We start from the raw sequence: 20,519 nt of genomic DNA on the forward strand, positions 1-20,519 counted from the left end.
AATGACCATAAAATAAGTACACAAAACAATAAAACAGCTACTTACAGAGGAAATATGGCTGTCCTTGCCAGTCTTCAACATTACTGACCACCTTACACACACACATCCAGCCCCTCTGCCTCTTCCCTCTTCCTGGATTCACTCGAAGTTTTAAAAACTCACAGCCTGTGCACAGCACACACTTCCAGCCCCTCTGCCTCTTCCTTCTTCCTGAATTCACTCAGTCATTTTTAAAACTCACAGCCTGTGCACAGCACACACACTTCCAGCCCCTCTGCCTCTTCCCTCTTCCTAGATTCACTAAGATGTTTTTAAAACTCACAGCCTATGCACAGCAGACATTTTCAGTCCCTCTGCCTCTTCCTGGATTCACTTAGAGATTTTAAAAACTCACAGCCTGTGCACACACACACACACACACTTCCAGCCCCTCTGCCTCTTCCCTCTTCCTGGATTCACTCAGACATTTTAAAAAACTCACAGCCTTATGTGTAGAGGGACTCTGCGAGGTGTACAAATATAATATTAGAAACATTTAATAGATTAACAGAATCAAAGACTTGGAAGGGACCTTGGAGATCTTCTAGTTTGCTAAAGCTGGACACCCTCTCTATGCCATTCCAGACAAGTGGCTGCCCAGTCTCTTCTTAAAAGCCTCCAATGAGGGAGCACCCACAACTTCTGAAGGCAAGTTGTTCCATTGATTAATTGTTCTAACTGTCAGGAAATTTCTCCTTAATTCTAAGTTGCTTCTCTCCTTGATTAGTTTCCACCCATTGCTTCTTGTTCTACCCTCAGGTGCCTTGGAGAATAGTTTGACTCCCTCTTCTTTGTGGCAACCCCTGAGATATTGGAACGCTGTTATCATGTCTCCCTAGTCCTTCTTTTCATTAAAATAGACATACCCAGTTCTGCAACCGTTCTTCATATAAATGAATGGTTGTAAGTTAAGGACTACCTATACAATGGCTAAAAGAGTAACCAGTATATTCTACCACAATCACTTTACGAAGACTAAAGAAGCTGCTTATTCATTTCAAAAGCCAGTTCAAGATTCCAATACTTAACTTTTGAGGTATGAAACATTACAGGAACATTTGTTCCTACAGAAATTTGCCTGGGATATTTTATTTTTTAAATGGCTGTTTTTTAAGTACATCAGTACATTATTTGTCATCAAAGCTACTTAGACCAAATTGTGACATCATGACCTCCACCTAATGTCAAGATTTGGTACTACCCCTAAATTGATGGTGGTGGTGCAAAGGTGGTATTCAGCAGGTTCTGACCAGTTCTGGAGAACCGGTAGTGGAAATTTTGAGTAGTTTGGAGAACCAGTAAATACTACTTCTGACTGGCCCCTCCCCATCTATTCTCTGCCTCCGGAATCCCAGCTGATCGGGAGGAAATAGGCATTTTGCAGTAACCTTCCTTTCAGATATCTACAATAGCAACTATGGTTTCCACCAAGGTCCTCTGTTCTGGCGGGAACAGAGGTTTGATTCTATTGGTAAAGGGGTGCTGTCAGACCCAGACTTTGCTGGATTGTTCACACTTGTTGTATTAAATAAATTGCTGTTGCACTGTTAGTCTGTGTCTGCCTATCCATTGCCCGATCTAACACTGGCGACGAAGGTGGGATTGGAAGGCAAGTAGGCGAACCAAAAAGAGCGCAGAAAATCCAGCAAGTATATCCAGCCCAGAATTTAGTGCGGTGTCAAGTGGCCATTTTGAGTGGCAAACTCGAATCGCCCTCTATACGAAAATGGCTATGCATGCCCCACCGACTCCGTATGACCCAGTCATCGAGCACTGGGAGTTGTATATGCTTTGATTCGACTGTTTCCTAGAGGCGGGAATGGAGATTTTACAATATCTTTCCCCTACCATTCCCACCAACCCATGCCACGCCCACCAAGCCACACCCTCAGAACCAGTAGTAAAAAAATTTGAATCCCACCACTATGGTGGTGGCATCCTTGTATTTTGAAACTTGAACTGTGAGCTAGTTATCTCCCAAAGATCTCCAGTTTCCATTCCCTCCGTTAATTTCTTAAAACAACTCAAGGAAAATTATTTGTACTTTCTACATAAAAGTATTATTCTGGGTCAACTTTAAAAAAAAGTATATTCAGCTATTATAACTGTTTCTTTTGCTTCATCTACTGCATTCCTTTCCTTTCTATTTTCATGATAACGTGATGCTTTTTCCTATCTCAGACATTCCTGTATTACCTATGTATTGTTAACAAAGCCACAAGGATGAAAAGAAGTTTTAAACTGTTTTAATAAAGGAAACCAGTCTAGAAAATCTGAAATACCCACCATAGCTACCAACAGAACTTTCTTGTTCTAAAATTGTCTTTGAAAATTCTCCTCCTAGAAACAGCACTGCCTGTGGTTCATAAAATACAGGTGAAGGAGAGTATAAATATGCCTCAAGTGCAGAAAACACAAGGTTTAATATTTTGCGCAACAGACTTCATAACACTTTGGCATGCAAGGTTGGAGTAATCCTTTTTTTTAAAGCCATAAAGCTCTGGATATTTTTATGAACTCAAGTTAAAACTTACTGGACAAGGAATCACCTTCGAACACCAACTACAGTTCTGAATGATACTGGGATAGTTTTTGTTTTTTTTCTAGTTTGCTTTGCAGAAGTTTTACCTTTGCAGACTAAATTAAAGCCCTCACACAAAATAAAATATGTTGGGGAGAAACGTTTTCAATTTCTAATACTTAAAAGATGTGTACATGCTATTTGATTGTGTTCACTTGACCCCTGTCCAGTTTTGCTTTTCTATTGTAGCGAGGAGGATATTAAAAACGCCTTAAAAGTAAAATCTGCTCACGTTGAACTTAACAACCATTGGTATATTGAAAATAATACAAAGTTCTTTAGGAAAAAATATTGTTTGGAGTTAGAAAGATAGACTAAGTCTGCAAGAATAAAAGAATACAAGGTATATGTGTGTGTGTATATATATATGTGTGTGTGTGTGTATATATATATATATGTGTGTGTGTATATATGTGTGTGTGTGCATATATATATATATATATATATATATATATATATATATATATATATATACATACATACATACATACATACATATATATATATATATATACACACATATATATGTGTGTGTGTGTGTGTGTGTTGTATTTGTGCATACCAGGGGTTGTAACACAAATACACACACACACACACACATATATAATGAACAAAGGGATAGAAAGTACAGAAAAGAAAATATAAACAAAAATAAAAGAAAAAATAAGACTATATTATAGAGAAAGAAATCAAATATATAAAGAAATGAATTTCTCTTTCACCACAAGTACAAACAACTTCAATAACTTACTACCTTCACCAAGAATACAGCAAAATAGATCTCTTCATATCTCTTATCTGTAAACAAATTCTTACATTCTTGTCATTCAGTCCTAGTTATTAGCAAAAGTCCAGTAAAAATTATCAGAAAACAAAATGTACTTATTTTATTTATTTAGTGTGTGGCATATCATGGACTAAAAATTAAAAAATAACGTCTCATCTAGATTTGTAGAACCCAATAAAATATATGTGTTAAAAATATTTTGTTTTCTGACTCCTGGGAGGGGGACAGGTGGGAGGGGCCAGCCAGTCCTTGCAACCTCAGGTTCGGTGAACCAGATGTAAAATTAGCATCCAGTTCACCCGAACCGGCTGAATCCCACCCCTGATGTCTAAGCCATCTAACCATTGAAGCACAGCATCAAAAGAACAGATACTGGACTAGTATATACCCTCAGCTTACAGCCAGTCACAATGTGATCTACAATTTGACGTGAAACCTGCAATCACATCGAGAGAAGAATACTATGCCACATTTATACAGTCCTGGCAGACACCATGTGAGGTGCGAATCCTATTCAGGATTGCCCATTGCTGATGTGGTCATTCAAAGCCTGGCATTTTTTTGTGGGATCATTTATATGTCTTCCTATGACTGGGCATTCAGCGACCCAAAGCCAGATGAGTCACTGAATGCCTAGGCATTGGAAGAAATATAAATGACCCCACAAAATATATATTTTAACCTCAGTCAAATAAACCAACTTTATATTCCTTTCCTTTGATTTAACAATCTGGATCTGATCTCAGTCCCATTTTATCCGAAGGTTTTTAATAGTTAAAAAGAAATGAGAAAGCAATTCCAACAGTGATTAAGAAATGAGGCTTAACTCAGCTTTTTGTCCATATAAGCTATGTTAACAGATGTGAACTTCCCTCAACTCCCAGTTATTCCCGTCACGAGCCAACACAAAAGACTTCAGTGTACTTGCACAGAGCAATGGCCCAGCATTTCTTTCCATTTTCCCTTCATCACTTCTCAGAAAATCCCTCAAAATTTTGCAAGTCTCTTTTACAAATCCGAAGTAAGAAAAGTACCCAAGACATTCTTCTGGTTTATTGTTTGCATATCCCTTTTAATTATTAAAACAGGAGGTTTCATGTGTATATTTAATGTAACATATTTTTTCCATATCATACCTTCTCATTTTAAAATCCACATTCAAGTCAGCTTCAGTCTCAATCTTGTCCAGTAAAACATCTATAAACCTCTTTTAAATCCAATTTATCTATGATAGCAGATAATCTTAAAATTAACCTCTTAGCCCATTGTCTCCAAATATCCTTGAATTAATCCTATGTTAAAATATCTTGCTCCATTTATGTTTGTAATCGAATTTAAGTGTCCTTCTACTTTAATTATAATTTAGTTTATTCTGGTCCCCTCTAGTATCCATGCAACCTTCAAAATCCCATTTTATCCGAAGGTTTTTAATAGTTAAAAAGTAATGAGAAAGCAATTCCAAAAGTGATTAAGAAATGAGGCTGAGCTGAGCTTTTTGTCCATATAATCTATGTTAACAGATGTGAACTTGGTAGTTCTCCCTCGACTCCCAGTTATTCCCGTCACGAGTCAACACAAAAGACTTCAGTGTACTTGCACAGAGCAATTGTCTGTAATGCGTGCAAAATTTCACAATCTTTATTTTTGTTTGGAAAGATTGAATGTAGCCAAAATTTTGGTTCTGGTCACCAATTTTTGCCTTACTGCAGAAATTCAGCTCTCCGAGTCCTCACCGGAAGTCACAGTAATATAGAAGTTACCATTGCCTTTAAAAATAATTATTTCCCAGTCCTGTTCACTGGCGTGGCAATCTAGTCAAATATTAATTAGGTCCGACCTTGGATACCAGAATGAGAAGCATATAGTCTTTTTTAAAAAGTAAACTAACACTGACTTTAGGGGGCAGTGTTCATAACCATTTCTTAGCCAAGGGAGCCAGTGTTGCTCAAAGACATTTCAAATGATCATGTGGCCAGCATGATTGTATGTTGAGGAACGCTATTATCTTCCCACACTGGGTACCTATTTATCTACTCACATTTGCATCAGTGGTGGTATTCAGCAGGTTCTGACCAGTTCTGGAGAACCAGTAGCAGAAATTGTAAGTAGTTCAGAGAACCAGTAAATACCACCTCTGACAGACCCCCGCCCCCATCTATTCTCTGCCTCCCGAGTCCCAGCTGATCAGGAGGAAATGGAGATTTTGCAGTATCCTTCCCCTGCCACGCCCACCAAGCCATGCCCACCAAGCCACACCACGCCCACAAAACTGGTAGTAAAAAAAAATGAATCCCACCACTGATTTGCATGCTTTTGAACTGCTACAATGGTAGGAGCAAGTAATGGGAACTCAACCCTTTGTGCTACAGTCGGGTCTAGAACTCAAACTATCAGCCTTCCAACTGACAAGCTCAGTGTCTTTTAATTACTGAGCAACCGTGCCTGTACATTCTTTAAAGAAGCCCATTAAAAGAAACTCTGCTTTGGCGCCCCCAAGTATTCCTAATGATAGACTGGTACCTAAACTTCCATGACTGGGTAAGAATTGAGGGTTGAATGGTGAAAGACTGCAGACAGTCCTAAAAAAATAGTAATTTCAAATTGATTTCAGGACAAGCTATGGGGCTTTTTTGGCTTAATAATCAAGTACACCTGGGGATCAGCTCTGTTGGTTCTCTTCAAACTTTCAGCAACTTTTAGTATCACCTACCATGTTAAACTTTTGGTAGTTTGGGAACAGGAAACAGTGCTTTATAGTGGTTCCATTTTTTATTTCATGAAGTCGTTAACATCTAAAAGTTATATGCACTTCTACATATTGTTTATAGTTTTAATTGTTCAGTCGGGTTTTTTTTTTTAAAAAAATATGCAACGGATATGGTAAAATATTCATTAGCCAGGAAGACCACTAGATGGCACTGCTATACTAGAAATCTGTGTAGGGTGTTGAGGAAGAAGATGGGATACTTTTTTTTTACTTCCTGCGGTCATAACTTTCAGCACATCTATATGTATTTTTGTTTGAATCTGATTTTTCATTAAGTTCCTTACGCTTCTTTAAATTACCTTTAAAGACTACTGACTGAATGCTTTTGCAATCAATACACTGAAAATGTCAGAATTAATTCTAGGTTCATGTTTTGATTGTCAGCTACCATGAAACAGTAGCAGTCTGTATTATAATCAATAAAATATTATCTCGTTTAAAGATTTCCTATCAGAAAAATATAAATATAAGCATAAATATATTCTGTTATGCTAAAGTTTGCCTTATTTACACCTATGTGGAACAGTTACAGGATTCTTTTGCTAAAATAAATACTCTCTAGCTTTTGCATGCTGAATACATCTCAATCAAGAAATCAATTTCAAGGTACACTCTATTAATATATTTTGTGTTCAGCCCATTAAGCATTGTCACTGAAACATTCTAAAGGAACTGTTTGCTTTTAAAAACTGTGCTGGAAAACTGGAAAGAATTCTAATATGATTTGTGTTTGAAAATAGTATTTCTAAGGCGAAGAGAGACTATCCTTCATCTTAATTTTGTTTGTCCAATTGTGCAGGAGGCTCTGCTCTTTAAGCAAGCACATTTTTCCTTAAACCTCTGTTCTTGCTCACTTCAGATGCTTCCTTTGCATTGCCAGTCATTAATAATAAGACACCATGCTGAGACAAGAACTACAAACACTAAATGTAGAAATAGATATTTTTTTTTGCATAAACTTCTCTCTGTTTCAAGTCAGGCAATCACAATGTGAATAATATGGGGAAAGAGACACACTCAGCAAATACTGTTCACTACTGAAAATCTAAAACATTTACTTTATTAAAATTCTCTCTCTCTCTCTCCCTCTCTCTCTCATGCATATACATTCCCAGATTCAAAAATAAAAAAGAATATCACTTGAAATTAAAGGAACTTGAGAAAGAGTAGAAGTCTTCCTTTGATGACCACAACTGACACCACCAATTTAGTGGAGTCACTAAGTGGGAAATCACATGACCACAACTGTGTTTTTCTTCCCCCCCCCCCCCATACCTCACCCTTTGGAATGATTACAACAACCCTGGGATAATGAGCAAGAAGGGAATGAATGTCTATATTTACATTCAATGGAGAGGAGGGGGTTTACAAGAAAGTAAGCAGGCACAGCAACATAGAAGAGTTAAAGAGGAGGAGGAGCTTCCGGAGGGAATGGCGGCCGGTCTGTGAGCTCCGCATGATTGCGGAGGGGCCTCCCTGTTGGGAGGGGTGCTGCCGACCCTCGGTTCCACTCTGAGGGTCGGGAATTTGTCAACGACCACCCCGGCTCTGTCCTGGCTTTGGACTGGCCAGGCAGGGTGGTCGGGTGGTCGGTTGGCCGGGCGGAGAAGTGCGTGGAGACGCGTGGAGGCGTGCTGGCCGAGGCCAGAGCTGGTGAACTGCCGCGTTCTATGGAGCGGAGCGGAATGAAGCGACTGGTGGAGGGTGGAGCTGAGCGGGGCAGAGCGGAGCGGCAAGCCTGAAGGAGGGAAAGAACAATGTCGGAGGTGAGGATAACCCAGACAACCCATGCGGCTCAGGCGGCGAGGGTTTGGTGATGGCGGCGGCGGGGGAGGCAGTCGGAGACACCGAGCGCCACACCCTCTGGTCGCCATGACCCCTGGTCTTGCGGAGGAGCCGCAAGAAGAGAGAACGAGGCACGGGGCGCCAGAGAGTGCTGCCAACTGCAGGAGGCTTGGGAAGCCTCAGCGAGCCAAGGCAGCCTCGGATTTGGGAACAACAGCCCCCGGGAGGATGAGCTCCGGGGTTGCCGAGGAGGCAGATGGCCATTCTTCTCTGGGATTGGACATGGAGGAGAGACACCAGGGAGATTGGTAGACATCTGCTGAAGGTTTGACTTTTTCCCTTCTATCTCTGTTGACAACTGCCTCCCTTGCTAAAACTTTGAATTCCATCAATTTTTTCTACTACCCTGACTATGGCTTTGCCCTTAACATCCTGCTACAAACTGCTTCAATACCATCTTGAGATCCTCCTTAGACAAATCTGGCTAGTCGGCTAGCCCACCAACTTACCCTTTCCATCTAGGGTAAGGACAATCTCATTTGCTCACCCCTTTTATAGGGAGGCCTGGCTTTGGACAAACTATGATTCCAACTACAGCACTTGAAAATAATCTCGCCCTGTGATAACTGTATGACAACTGTATGAACTTAACACACACAAGGTCTGATCTACTGCTACTGCGAGAGTCCCCCCTCTCGCAGGTATGGCCTTCAGCCCTTTCAAGGGCCCACCTTGAGGACGGGTTTATTAACCCAGAGAGGTGGAGGAAGCGCAAACTAAGAGGCTTTTTAATTAATCGTTTTTTAATAGTTTTAAGGGGTTCCAGGGTTGGGGGGGGGGTGAATCAGGTCAGGAGTGAAAGTAGAGCCAGGCGAATAGGTGTGGTCGAGAGAGGAGGGAGCGGAGTGGGGGAGGAGAGGGAAGATAGCATTCCAATACAGGGCTCCTTCATACCAACGGTCGTAGGGAGGGGTAGGTGCGAGGACAGATCAAGAACTCGTAGTCGGTTGGGAGACCGTGGCTATTGGTCATACCCAGTCGCTTGTACCAACCCCCGCATGCTAGGTGGTCAGGATCTACAGACCCAGGGCCTGAGGCTGTTGTTATGCAATGCGAGGTCCGTTGTCAACAAGGCCCCTCTCATCAATGATCTGATCTTGGAGGGGGAGCCGGACCTCGCAGGAATAACAGAGACCTGGTTGGGCCATGAGGGAGGTCTACCCCTCGTGGAAATGTGCCCACCAGGTTATCGAGCATTCCACCAGCCACGGGCCCAGGGAAGGGGCGGTGGGGTAGCAGTGATTATCCGGGAAGACTTAGAGCCAAGAGAGTTCACTGTGCCGCAGACATCCGGGTGTGAGTCCCTTGTCGTGAGATGGGGCCCAGGGAGACAGTTGGGCCTGCTGATAGTATACCTGGCTCCTCGCTATACATCAGCGGCCCTGCCTGAACTCCTCGAGCTGATCGCATCGGTGGCGGTTGAGACCCCCAAACTTTTAGTGATGGGGGACTTCAACCTGCCGTCGATGGGAGAAGCGTCCGAGGTGGTTCGGGAGTTCATGGCTTCCATGACAGCCATGGACCTGACTCAATTGATTCAGGGCCAGACTCATGAGGGAGGCCACACGCTGGATCTTGTTTTTGTCTCTGGCCAGTGGATGAGTGATCTGGGAATAGGGGATTTAGCTATCACTCCCCTGTCATGGTCAGACCACTCACTTCTCCGACTTGACTTCCCTGGCGCTACCCGCCGCTGCGGGGAGGCGGAACCGGAAGGCCCTAGATGGTTCCGCCCCAGGCGCCTGATGGAACCGGATAAGTTCCAGACGGAGCTTGGGCCACCTCCTGCAGACCTGACCCGCCCCCGGATAGAGGACCTGGTAGCTGCATGGAACAGTGCGGCTGCCGAGGCCCTAGACCAGGTGGCGCCTTTGCGGCCTCTCCTGCGACAACGAACCACCCTGGCCCCTTGGTTTACCGAGGAGCTAAGGGTGATGAAACACCTCAAGAGACGCCTAGAGAGTCGTTGGAGATCCTCCCGCTCCGAACTTGACCGAGCACAGGTACGAACCTACTTAAGGACATACCTTGTGGTGTTAAGAGCGGCCAAACGTCGACATTGTGCCGCTCTTATTGCGTCCGCAGAAAACCGCCCTGCCGCCCTGTTCCGGGTGACCCGCTCCCTTCTGTCACAGAGGCCGCGGGAAGCCCCTTTACAGGGCAGAGGAATTTGGGAAATATCTGCAGGATAAAATCGCTCAAATCCGGAGGGAATGGGTCCCTTTCAGTGGGCTAGGGGAGACGCCCGAGGCGAGTCTTGAGAGACCACTCTGGGAGGAGTTTGACTCAGTTGCCATCGAGGATTTGGACGGGTTACGGGGGTGACTGCGACCTACCACATGTTTATTGGACCCGTGTCCCTCCTGGCTTGTACTGGCATCCTGGGAGGTTACACGTGACTGGCTCCTGGGACTAGTGAATGCTTCGTTGGGCGAGGGGTCTCTACCGGCCGCCTTGAAAGAGGCGGTTGGGAGACCCTTACTCAAGAAGCCTTCCCTGGACCCAACGGAGCTAGCCAATTACCGTCCAGTCTCCAACCTTCCCTTTTTAGCGAAGGTTGTAGAGAGTGTGGTGGCCCAACAGTTCCCACGTCACCTGGAGGAAAATGATTATCTAGACCCGCGCCAGTCCGGCTTCCGACCCGGGCACAGCACGGAGACGACCTTGGTCGCGTTGGTTGATGATCTCTAGAGGGCCAGAGATAGGGGTTGTTCCTCTATCCTGGTCCTATTAGATCTCTCGGCGGCTTTCGATACCATCGACCATGGTATCCTGTTGCACCGGCTGGAGGGGCTGGGGGTTAGGGGCACCGTTTTACAGTGGTTCGGCTCCTACCTCTCCGGCCGGATGCAACGTGTGTTGGCAGGGGAGCAGAGATCGACCCTGAGCCCCCTCACTTGTGGGGTGCCACAGGGGTCGGTCCTCTCGCCTCTCCTGTTCAACACATATATGAAGCTGCTGGGCGAGATCATTCGTGGTTTTGGGGTGGGATATCATCTGTACGCTGATGATACGCAGCTGTACATTTCCACCCCGAACCACCCCAACGAGGCCGTCGAACTGATGTCCCGGTGTTTGGAAGCCGTACGGGTCTGGATGGGTGACAACAGACTCAAACTCAACCCCTCCAAGATGGAGTGGCTGTGGCTTCCGGCCCCCCGGTTCAACCAGTTGCTTCCATCTCTGGCCATTGGGGGCGAGCAACTGGCCCCCATGGAGCGGGCGCACAATTTGGGCGTCCTCCTGGAAGCCCGGGTGTCCATGGATGACCATGTAACAGCCGTGGCAAGGGGGGCATTCCACCAGGTTCGCCTGGTGCGCCAATTGCACCCCCTATTGGACCGGGATGCCCTACACACAGTCACCCATGCGCTGGTGACGTCCCGCCTAGACTACTGCAATGCTCTCTACATGGGGCTTCCCTTGAGATGCACTCGAAGACTACAGTTGGTCCAGAATGCGGCCGCGCGGGTGATTATGGGGAGTACTAGATACTCCCATATAACACCTCTCCTGCGCGAGCTGCATTGGCTTCCTGTGGTCTATCGGGTGCGTTTCAAGGTTTTGATTACCATCTTCAAAGCGCTCCATGGCACAGGACCTAGCTACTTGCGGGATCGCATCCTGCCCCATACATCCCTATGACCAATCCGCTCTCACAGAGAGGGACTTCTCCGGGTGCCGTCCATTAAACAATGCCAGAGGGCGACACCCAGGAGTAGGGCCTTCTCTGTGATGGGCCCAGCCCTTTGGAATGACCTCCCCCTCGACATTAGGATTACCTCCGATCTCCGCTCCTTCCGTTCAAAACTCAAGACCCACCTTTTTCAACTATCTGGCCTGGCTCAAGCATAGTTCCATCTTATTCCTCCTGACAGTCTCTTTTTAAATCAGTAATTTTAAACTGGGGTATTTTAATTTCTAATTTCATTATTATTATTTTATGTATTGTAATGGTTTTTACCTCCTCCGTGTAATATATATATATGTGCTTTTATTTATTGTACGCCGCCCCGAGTCCCTTGTGGAGAGGGAGCGGCTAACAAATCAAATAAATAAATAAAATAAACTTGCTTACTCTCTTATAATCCCTTCACCTCCAATCTCTCTGCTCTAGAAGGGGGAGTGGAGTAGAGTGCATCGTCCCCTGCATCTGCCCCACTCCCCACGCATGCACAGCAGAGACCCAAAAGCCTGCTGGCTGGCAGGAGGCGTGCACACATGCACAATGAAGCTGGGCTGGGGCAATGGTTGGCGTGCCTGCAGAGAGGGCTCTGCGTGCCACCGCGGAAGTAGGGGGTGGTTTTGATAGGTGCACTCACAGGTTTCTTTTCATTTTCTTTCAAATGGTTGGGAAATATTTTTCTCTTCTTTTGTACACTCCTAATAAATTGACAGTGATTTATGAGAACAGAAAACATAAAAGGAACTTATGGTAATGGCAGCAATACACCTTAATAATCGAAGTTAAAAACTGAAGAGTACAGTTAGGTGTTCTAATTTCACCCTTTCTGAAATTTCTCTTTCTCCCTCTCTCTGCATCACTATAAAATCTGGATTCCGTAATATCATGTTAGAAGGATTGGTTCCCCACCCCCCACACTTTGGAAATATCTTTTTTTTTTTGCTTTTAATAGTCAAAAAGGGTTTTTTTTTAAAAAAAAATATGACAGTTCAAAAAGTTATCAACCTGACAGCTCTCTGACATATCCTGGTAGGAGCAACACATCAATACTTTATTGCCAGAAATGTCCTTCAACAGAATGAGGCAATCCATGAGATGTAATAAATCTTGGATAGCGAGAGCAACAACCAGTTGCAAATGTATGAGTGGAGGTTCACCGTGAGTATTTTTTTTTCATTTCTGGAGGCTGGTAACTATGCACTTCGTTCTTCCAATCTTCTGCTTTTTCTCATTGTGAAGAATGTCATAAGTCAGAACCTATGATTCAGTATACAAAGACAAGGTTTGAAAATCTTCCCACAGGTACAGACTTTGGTACTTAAAATTTTCTGAGCTCTTTTGAATTTGCAATATTTCTGCATAGATATGACTCAAAGCAGTTTGGATTGGGCTTTGCTTGTTTGTGCAACCCAATTGCTGCCATGCCATGGCCCATACAACCCACGGATCTGGGGTCGGGGACCCCTGACCTAAAATATGATCTATTCTGTACCCAAGTCATAAAATTAGATAGAGCACCCAACTAAGCAATGAGTCAAAAACATTACACTTGTTCATTTATTCATCCATCAGTGAAAATAATCCCAAACTACTTTCATTCAGGACAGCTAATCAGAAATACCAATCTGAATATAACTTGTACTCCAGAACATATGCTGGAATTTACTCTTCACAGAAAAGCATCCAAGGTTCAGAACAATATATGTGAACACAACAAGAGGAGAAAAATGTGTGTGTGTGTGCTTGCTCATGGTACAGTATCAATACAGATGGATGTGTATATTTTAAAAAATTAAAAGTTAAACTGTGTACTTCATTTCTTTTCTATTCATTAAGCTTGCAAGGTTATCTTTTGCAAAATGCCATCTCATTTTTAAAAAAATATTCTGTACATTAAATATTTTGATGTATTAATTGTTGCAGTCTCTCTATTCTCTTTTCCTAACTCCAATATCTCTTTCCCTTATCCTTCCCCAGATTATGTTCTAAGATACTCACACTAGCTATAATAAAACTGTGATGTTAAATGTTATAAATTTGCCATGGATGTCTTTGGTTCTTAAGACCCACTTTTAAACAGCCTTCCCACAAAATGCCAATGTTGTCAAAACACAACATAATAAACACTTGGAAAGGATATGGCAATACTAAGAAGAAGATTAATTACAGTTATTAGGAAAGTGTGTATGTGTGTACATGTATGCGTTCCCTTAAATTATTATCAATTAAACAATTTAAGTTTTCTTGTCCAGAAAACTCTCTCTCTTAGCCCAGCCCACCTCCCAGGGTTCTTGTGGGGAAAATAGGAGGAAGAGGTTATGTTGGATATGTTCGTCACCTTGAATTATTCGTAAAAATAATCAAGGTGGGATACAAATAAATAAAATAAAATAATAAAAATTAATTGTACTTTACATTTTCTTTTAAGATGCTGCCACCTGCTGACCCTAAAGTAAACAAAAATGTGCAGTAATGTACCATTAGAGGGTGATATAAGGAAATGATACATTCATATTGTTTGATGAGGAGTTTGAAAGGAAAACTATACCTTTTATTAGAATTATTACTTTGGTTTAGAGTCTTTATTCAGCCACGAATTGACTATATACATAGTTTGGCCTGAGATAATTAGATTTTACCTCAGTTTCTTTCATCATTCATGTATCTTTTCTTCATAAAAATATAAGGACAGGTAACAGGGATATCGTTATCTCTACAAGGAATCTTTTAATTTCCTGTCTATGATTCCATAGTATACATTAATGTGTCTTTTTTAATGCTGAATATTTTTTCTGCATTATTTTCTTATTAAATCCAAAGATAAATAGTTCACTTTGTCAACTTCAGAGAAGGTATGATTTCTGTTGCACATTAGCTTCACGAAATTCCAAATATGAAGATACCAAAATGAATAGGAAATGGAAGACTGATTCTAAACCATTAGCATGCTTATAGTTTGGTAGTGTGTGCAGTCAATTCCATGACTATATAAATGAGCATTGTCTGCATACTTGTTAAACAGCCAACTGTAGTTATATTATGTTGCCTATTTTAATTTAGACTCTCTGTACTGCATTATTTCATGTTGCATTATTTGAAAAATGTTTTGTATCGCTTCGTAATATCTTCAGTTAACAAAGACATTTTCTTGACTGGTAAATTAGGAAAAAAATGCCTACAGTAATATTGCTACACTTTATGGTCCAGACTGATCACTACATTTAGTTTGGGAAATTGAGAGTTCTAGCACGCTAGAAAATAACACTCTATTGGTTAATGTTTTATTCCACTGAAATGTGGGAAATGTATTCAACTTGGACTTTAAAAAAACAGGGCAGGAGGAGTATTGACTGATTTGACCTTTAGTATAGGAGATAAATCCTGAGAATATTAAGGGCAGCAAAAATAACAAACAGATAGATAATCCAGCAAATCAACCCAGTGTTCTCACTCAAGGCAGAAATGATCAGGTTCAAATTATTTTACTTTGGCCACATAGTCAAAGATCCACCTCTCTGGAGAAAATTCTGATGCTGGGGAAAGTAGAAGAGAAGAGAACAGGAAGAATAGGGGGGATCGACTCAGTTTGTGAATGCACTACAATATCAGGCCTATTAAACTGGTGGCCCACAGGCCAGATGCAGCACGTAGAGGCCACGCCCACCCCGGTTTCGCAAAGGCAAAAATTATCATGATACGTCACGATATGCCACCTGCCGCAATCGAGTTTGACACCCGTGCACTACATAGTCCAAAAAAACACAAAGCTTTTGCTGTAGCCTAGCATAACAGATATAGCGCCCTTGCTGATCTTAATGGGGACACTAAAGAGACAGGTCAAGGTAGCTGTAATAATGATGACTCAAATAAGCAGGGGATCATGGTCCAAAATGAAGAACTTTCTTTGGAAAGGCTAAATGGGGACCCAAGTATCACACATAAGTCGCACAAGAAGATCAAGGTATGTAAAAAGAGAAGTCACCTTCTGGTTGGTGATTCAATCGTAAGGGATGTAAATTTAGGAAAGGATATGGAGGTTTTAAAAGAGGTCAGGTGTCTGCCAGGTACTACTGCCAGCAGAGACAAGAAGCGTATTCTTGGGAGTTCCGGTTCCGGCGGCGGCGGCAACGGGCAGCTCTTTGCCCGCTCCGGCTCCCTGGTGGGCTTCCCCACTCCTTGGGGGGCACAGGACACCCCGCAGAGGGGTCCTGCCGGAGGGGCGGCATCGCGGAGGACTCCTGCAGTGGCGGCGGCCGGCGGGAGGTCTCGCGCGCGCCCAAGGCACCGGGGAGCAAGCTCGGAGGGTGCTTCGCGTTCCTGCGCCTCGCGCCTCGCTATAAGCCGACTGGAGAATGCAACAATAGAAGGAAGCAGCTGCAGTGCGGTGAGGTTGCTTCTCTCTTCATCCCTTATTCTGCATGAAGAATTACTCAGCTTTTAAAAACTTTAAAATAACTTTCGGAGCATTTTGGAGGTGCGGCTGGAGGGAGGGGTTCCCCCCCCCCTTGGACAAGCGGCGAGGAACAATTTTGCTCTCAGCCCCCGGGGAAGAAGGAGGGGGGAGAGCCAACGAATGAAGCCTCACCCAGGCTGAGATGATTTTCTTTTCAATTTAATTCTACATATTACTGTGATTTGAGGACTTTTGGAACTTTTTAAAACTTTGTTATGCCTCTGTGCCCAAAACTGGCAGGGCAAGATGGCACACTTCCGTTGTCTTTATGAACTGTGAAACCTGACTCCACCTTTAAAATTCAGGCTTCCGGTCTTTGTCTCCGTGTCTCCCAGAGGAATCTCTTGTGGATTGGTATTTTTTAAACTTTCTAGGGGAAATTTTCTATCTATTGCCAGACTTATTGGAGAGATTCTCTTCTGCCTGGTTCTTCTGCTCCCGGATTCACCTGGCTACCCTTCTTTTCTAACTGTTTATCTTATATTTGGACTGAACTTCTAACGTTATAAAGGATGGCATCCAAAAGACCCCCTCCTGGAAAACCTGGTTTTGCCACTTCTGCTCCAACATCTGCAACATCCAATCCAGCCACACAGTCAAAGATAACAGAACTGATGCAACCTAAGACTACAGAGATGGACTTTCAACAAATGCTTCAACAAATTTTACAGGGCCAGGAGGAAATCAAGAAACAGCTAAGGGAAATGAAAGATGAAATTAAAGAAAATCAAGCCCAAATATATAAGAACTCACAAAGACTGAATCTTGTGGAAGGGGGGGTGGAGGAGGTGAGGGGGGGGTAGAAGCTGTGCAGAAAGGGAACAAAGATCTTGACATCCAACAGATGAAAATAGAATTTGAGAGAATGTCCTATTACCTTAGATTTCAAAATGTTATAGAAGAAGATGGGGAAAATATAAGGGACATCATGATAAACATCCTGGCTGACTACACACACAAAGAAAAACAACAGATGGGGTGGGATATAGACCTGGTTTATAGAGTGAACTCAGCTTATGCTAGAACACACAATGTACCCAGGGAGGTTCACATTAAATTTCTTAGAAAAAGCACAAGAGATGAAATTCTGGGTGTACAAAGGGGGCAAGCATTGACATACCATGATATGGAGATAACCATTCTGAAGCAGATCCCTAAGAAGATTAGAGAAAAAAGGAAGAATTATTCGCAATTAGCGAATAAATTATACCAGAAAGGGGTGTGGTTTAGATGGTTGATGCCTGAAGGTATGCTGATATTCTGGGAGGAGACAAGAATTAGAATCAATTCACCCATAGAGGCGCAGGCCTTTATGGAAAAAAACAAAACACTCCTAGAAAAAACACGAGACACTACAGCGGACACGCAGGACACGGGAGGGGCCAGAGCTCTGCCAGTGGAGGGAGATGGGGCAATAGCAAGAAGACTCAGATCACAAAAATAAACAAGAAAATCATATTATTATAAACTGACCGAAAGTGATAATGGAATTATATCTGGATTTTATACTGTAATGCCTAATCTGATTGAATTTAGTAATAGAACTAATATGCTGATTGTAATCAATTATATACCAATGCATTATATATAAATGTATACTATGAGTATGGAGAGAGGGGCGCCTGTCACATTTTGCAACTGCCAAAATTTGTATACCTGTCCATTTACCCTTTTCCCTATAAATGTTGAAAAACCAATAAAATTTTTGTTAAAAAAAAAAAAAAAAGAAGCGTATTCTTAAGATAGTCAAGAATGCAAGTAAGGACTGTGACGTTGATGCTATTATACATCTTGGCACAAATGATCTGTCCCGAAAAGATGTACTTTCTGTGAAGAACAATTTCCAGAGCTTAGTAGTGTAGGTTGTAGGCTTAACTTTTCAGAGGTTTTACCATAATATAAGGAACAAAAAGGGAAAGACCAATGTGTAGCAGAGTTTAATGTGTGGCTAAAGGAGTGGTGTAAAAGGGAAGGCTTTGATTTCATTAGTCAAGATGCCTGCAGCTGGTCCAATGAAAAACTCTACAAAAGAGATGGTTTGCACCCGTCCAAGAAAGGGACTAAGTTACTTGGCATTAAATTCACAGATTTTCTGGATAAACATTTAAACTGAACAGCGGGGACAGAGAATTAATTGATACAGAACATTTCTGTCCCCAGCAATCTAAAACTCATAGGGTTATCACTGCATGTAACATAGATGTTTGTGCGGGTAAGATTATCACTCCTGCTGTCAAGCATTTACTAGTGAGTGCCATACTATGTGCATGAATCATACAAGTGGCAAGAAAATAGGGGCAGTCAGGCATAACACAGGTTATGTAGACAGTAAACACAGGGTCAATCAAAATGGACTCAAATGTCTATACACCAATGCACGGAGTATGAGGAATAAACAGGGCAAATTTGAAATTCAAGTAAAAGAGGGCAGATACGATATTGTTGCCATTACAGAAACTTGGTAGGATGAAACTGACAAATGGAACATACAGCTAGGAAGGATTTAAATTATTTAAAAGAAATAGGCCAGATAAAAGAGGAGGTGGAGTTGCACTATATATAAGAAATAATTACCTCTCTACAGAACTAGAGCACAACAATGATGAGAACTATATTGATTGTATTTGGGTCAATATTAAAGGTTGGGGGGGAAATGACATTGCCATAGGTCTATACTACAGGCCACCCAACCAAGCAGAGGAAGTAGATGAACCTTTTGCTAGTCAGCTAACTAAGGTATGGAGGAAGCACACCACAATAGGAATGGGGGAATTTAACTACCCTAACATCAACTGGGAAACAAACTCTGCATCAAGTGGAAGATCCAACAGGTTTCTAACAAACCTAGCAGACAACTTTGTTTCCCAAAAAGTAGAGAAGGGAACAAGGGGATCGGCCATATTAGACTTAATTCTCACTAACAGAGAAGAAATGATAGAAGGTGTTGAAGCCATGGGAACTCTGGGCGCAAGTGACCATTCAATATTGGAATTCAACATTATGCAAACACAAGTAGTAGAACAAAGTCAAACTAGAGTCTTGGATTTTAAGAGAGCTAATTTCAATAAACTTAGAAAGAGCTTGGGAAGAATTCCATGGATGAGAATCCTCAAGGGGAAAACAACTCAAGAAGCTTGGGAAATTTTGAAAAATGAGATTACAAAAGCCCAGTCTAGCACAATACCAATGAAGAAGAAAAATAACAGCACCCAAAAGAAACCAGCATGGCTGCATAAAGAACTCTCTGACAAATTGAAAGACAAAAAAGATAAGTTTAAAAAGGGGAAAAGGGGAGCCATAACTAAGGCAGAATATCAGCAAATAGCCCGAGCCTGTAAAGATGAAGTAAGGAAAGCTAAGGCTCACAATGAAGAAAGGTTTGCCACAAAAGTAAAAAATAACAAAAAAAAGCTTCTTCCAACATGTTAAAAACAAGAAAAAGGTTAAGGAAACAATTGTCCCATTGCTGGGAGAAAGTGGCAAGAAGGTGACAAGCAACAGGGAGAAAGCAGAACTATTTAACTCATGTTTTGCATCTGTCTTTACACAAAGGGATAAAACAGTCCAACCTATCAAAAACAGCACCACAAAATCAGATTAGGAACACAAATTGAAATAGGGAAGAAAATGGTAAGTGAGTACCTGTCTACCCTAGATGAGTTCAAATCACCAGGACCGGATGGATTACACCCCGGGGTTCTGAAGGAACTAGCAGATGAGATCTCAGAACCACTGAACTATACCTTTCAGAAATCCTGGAGCACCGGGGAACTGCCCGAGGACTGGAAAAGAGCTGATGTTCCCATCTTAAAAAAAATAATAATAATCCAGGAATCTATAGACCTATCAGCCTGACCTCAATACCAGGAAAGATTCTGGAAAAGATAATCAAGCAACGAATTAGCGAACACCTAGAAGTAAACAAAGTAATAGCCAAAAGCCAACATGGGTTTGTCAAAAACAGATCATGCAAGACTAATCTTATTGCATTCTTTGACAAAGTGACAAAATTAGTGGACCAGAGCAATGCCATCGATATAGTTTACTTGGACTTCAGTAAGGCATTTGATAAGGTAGACCATAACCTACTACTAGATAAAGTAGAAGAATGTGGGTTGGACAGCATCAACACCAGATGGGTTCGTAACTGGCTTGTCTCTGCGTTTATTTGGTTTGCCAGCTGTGCCTACATTCAGCATTATCATTAACTCATTGAATTATGAATGGAAAGATGCCATTGCAAAGACTAACCATGTGCCTATTGCTCAACGCACAGTCAACAATATTTGCAGGCTCTTAATTAAGGAGGAAGCTTTAATTTTAGCCATGCCACATTTGCGAGGGCCACCCGCGTCAAGAGCT

At 42.4% G+C, this 20,519-nt stretch overlaps 1 protein-coding gene across 6 annotated transcripts in view; it reads right to left on the reverse strand.

Moving 5' to 3' along the window:
* The window catches only part of PCDH15 (protocadherin related 15), a gene marked incomplete at its 3' end in the record, with an annotated part of 825,229 nt that overhangs the window by 679,057 nt on the left and 125,653 nt on the right, over positions 1-20,519 (reverse strand). The window lies entirely within an intron of this gene.

This window comes from Natrix helvetica, assembly GCF_964273705.1.
Source record: "Natrix helvetica genome assembly, chromosome: 5".
In the NCBI taxonomy this organism is placed as follows: domain Eukaryota; kingdom Metazoa; phylum Chordata; class Lepidosauria; order Squamata; family Natricidae; genus Natrix; species Natrix helvetica.